Here is a 3,603-nt window from a genome sequence, read left to right as displayed (position 1 = left end):
TACTGAGGAAGATACTAAAAGTTGGACGTTTTCTCTTGAGCCCAATTGCTGTTCTGGGAAAGAAGAAGGGATGTGGTTAATATAAGCCAGACCTGGTTGCCTTGTACAGCAAGCTTTTCCAACCCGCCTTGTTTTGTTTTTGTTATGGCTCTGTTTTGTTTTAGGTTTTTAGCAGCCTGCAGCAACGGTTTTTAGGTTCCGTCTCTAGTGATAAGCGGCAAAGGGGGATGAGGAAAGGGCCTTACTGGCTTAACCAGAAACAGAAACTAAGAACTCATGGCTGTAGTCTCCCTTGGATGCCCCATTCTACAGTAAAGGAAATACCTTTGGAATGTAAAAAGAGAGAGAATAATAGGCATCATCCCAATAGGCAAGAATGAACAAATAACAAAGATGAGAGGTGCAAAGGCCAAGGAGAAAACCTTAAAAATGTGGTGTTGGAAGTTCTGCTTCAAAGAAATTGGTTCTGGAAAATTCTAGATTTACTTCTTTTGCTGCCACAGAGGGAAATTTCCTACCCTATGCTTATTATGGTCTTAAATCTTCTAAGGCTTCTCCTGCTCCTCCACTAACATTCCAGAGCATTCACAGTGAGAGCCAAAGTTCTCCTCTTCTTTCTGTTATTCCCTTGAAGGCCTTGTGGTCTCAGTGCTTTTCTATTGTTTTGGGATCTGGGGAAACCTGTACATTTTGCGAGACTTCTATGTTAAGCTGTTTTGTAAAAATCTGTGCCTCATGTCAGAAGTTTGTGAGAGTAAAAGTGCAGACGTTGGGGTTTGGTTCACATATTTCAGAAACACTTAGGACAAATGTTTCTGCTTCATAATTTTCAGTCCTATGATTTCAAATGTGATCCTGCCAAAAAAACCGGAAAAAGAATTTATCAGAGCTCAAAGCACTTAAGTACATATGATAAAGTTGAATCTTCTATTTCACTTTATTCTTTTTTTCATCTCTGGTAATGTAGGTCAAAAAGTTTTCTTTTCCTTAGTAGAAACCAACTTAGAAATGTAAACTCTCTATGGCAAACATCTCACGTGTGAAATAGTTTATTGTATCTACTCATCTCAAAGAATTTTTAAAGACGTTAATGCCAAAGAAAAACTTAGAAACTTGCCAGGAATAGAACAAATTCTTAATTGTTACATTATTTCTTTATGAGTTATTTTATTAATTAATCTTATATAAAGCTTACTGGGACTGTGATCTGTACGTTTTCCCTGCCTTGTTTTTATGTATGTTAAATCAGCCTATAATTTTAGCTTCAGGGGTTTCGGAATAGCACACTTGAATTTATGTGTTGTATAAAAAGTTAATTTGATAGTATGCACATCACATTAAGAAAAGATTTAGTTTGTGTCTAAGTTCACGGCATAGAAAAATTTATCATTAGTGTTTCCATTTACTTTCCTCATCATTTATCTGAATGATAGTATAATTTATTTCTAATTGCTTATTATATTGTAGTGTTCCACAGCATAGTTTACAATATTCATGTTGTTCCCGTATTTAAAAATGTAAGTCTTTTCTTTGTTTTTAAAAAAATAAATTATAGGCCAGTGCGGTGTCTCATGCTTGTAATCCCAGCACTTTAAGAGATTGAGATGGGTGGATCACGAGGTCAGGAGTTCAAGACCAGCCTGGCCAACATGGTGAAATCCCTTCTCTACTAAAAATACAAAAAATATAGCCAGCCAGGCGCGGTGGCTCAAGCCTGTAATTCCAGCACGTTGGGAGGCCGAGGCGGGTGGATCAGGAGGTCTGAAGATCAAGACCTTCCTGGCTAACACAGTGAAACCCCATCTCTACTAAAAATACAAAAAAATTATCCGGGCGTGGTGGTGGGCACCTGTAGTCCTAGGTACTCGGGAGGCTGAGGCAGGAGAATGGCGTGAACCCGGGAGGTGGAGGTTGCAGTGAGCCGAAGTCTCGCCACTACACTCCAGCCTGGGTGACAGAGCGAGACTCCGTCTCAAAAAATTAAATAAAAAAATAAATTATAGCCTTTCCATTTGTATAAAAAGAGGAGTAATATATTAAGAACATAATAAAAAGTTTCTCTAGTATCGTTGAAATCTTTATTAAAATTTTCTTCTAAATGCTCTTTATGGGAGATTATAATGTATAATTGTGCAATTTTGTTACTCTAACCATATGCTAATAATTCAAAATCTGCTCTTTACGGTGCCCAGTTATTGTTGAACATGCTAGTTATCTAGAAAGGGTCTTCTTCAGTTGTATGATTTGTTTATTCGGTATTTCACAAGTTAATGTTTATTTAATTTTATTTTGTAATATTTTTTATTCTTTTATTTCCTTGTTAGAAAGGCTGCCTTACGTCATTTAATTGAGTTTTTAGATTCTGCCTATATATTATAATTTTGTATGATTATATTCAACTGTGTACAGTTTCAAGGAGTGTAGAAAATAAGTCAAATATGAATCAACTATGTCTGTTGCTGATATAATTCTCTGTTCATTTGCCTGCATAAACATTACTCATACTTTATGACTTGTGTATTTGTTTTATTACTTGGTGGTCAATTATTTTTTTAATCCTCTCTTGGTTAGTAGTTGTGGAAATTGTCCTAATTTACACTTCTATGTATTAATGAATCTATATTACTTTTGTGTGAAGAAAACACTTCTGTGATTTGAAGGTAATTTTTTTGACCTCTGAACTTTTTACTGGCCTCCTGCTCCCCAAAGGGACATTGCTTCTGCTGGCTCAGCACCACAAAACGTCTGTGTTGTTGGTCTCAGACACCACTTTGCCGTCCACTATCCGGCGAGGGCTTTTCTTTTGGATGGCTTGAAGGTATTTACTGCTGTCCAGAGCATCAAGGAGATTCAAGTCCTCCCCATCTTCTAGCAGGCAGCAGTAGGTAGCAATCTCAGCCTCCAGCTCGACCTTGATGTTCCACAGGTACTCGTGCTCTTGGGCCTGGTGTCCCTCTTCCCGTGTTTGGGCCAGCTCTGACTCCAGGTGCAGCAGGATCGTGTTGAGCTGCTCCATCTGCATCTACCTCCCTCAGGCTGCTCTCCAAGCTGGCCTTCAGATATGTCACTGAGTCCAGGTCTATATCCAAGGACTGGACTGTAGATCTCAGCTCCCTGAGCATCCTCTCAGCAGCTCTGATCTCAGCGGACTGCTTGTTGACTACTGTGATGCTCTCCTCAGTCTGCTGGTACCAGTACTTGTCCAGCTCCTCTCAGTTGTTCTCAGCCATCTCGTCATATTGGGCCCGGATGCCTGCCATGATCTTGCCAAGGTCCTGAGACTTGGGGACATCTACCTCCATGGTCAATCAAAAGCTGGAAATCAGGGATTTTAGACCTTTAACTTCCTCCTCATGGTTCTTCATGAAGAGCAGCTCTTCCTTGAGGGCCTCCATCTCTGTCTCCAGCAGAGGCTGAGTGACACTGGTGTTATCAGTAATGTCTCTCTCCACAAACAGGAATATGGCCTGCTCTGTCTTACACTTTAAAGTCATCAGCAGCAAAAAGATCATTGTCAGTCTGCAGGATGATGCAGGCACTGTCTGCAGAATTGGCAAAGATTTTTTTATTAGTCTAGTTGTCTGTCTTTTTGCCAGTAACAAA

General features: G+C 39.5%; 1 pseudogene; it reads right to left on the bottom strand.

The window, feature by feature from the left end:
- Window positions 1-2,728: 2,728 nt before the first annotated feature.
- Window positions 2,729-3,302, bottom strand: LOC134737987 (keratin, type I cytoskeletal 18-like; annotated as a pseudogene).
- Between the last annotated feature and the right edge of the window lie 301 nt (window positions 3,303-3,603).

Source organism: Pongo pygmaeus, chromosome 13 (assembly GCF_028885625.2).
Source record: "Pongo pygmaeus isolate AG05252 chromosome 13, NHGRI_mPonPyg2-v2.0_pri, whole genome shotgun sequence".
Classification (NCBI taxonomy): domain Eukaryota; kingdom Metazoa; phylum Chordata; class Mammalia; order Primates; family Hominidae; genus Pongo; species Pongo pygmaeus.
The sequence above is the reverse complement of the archived record's forward strand: the minus strand, read 5'-3'. Positions and strand labels throughout refer to the sequence as shown.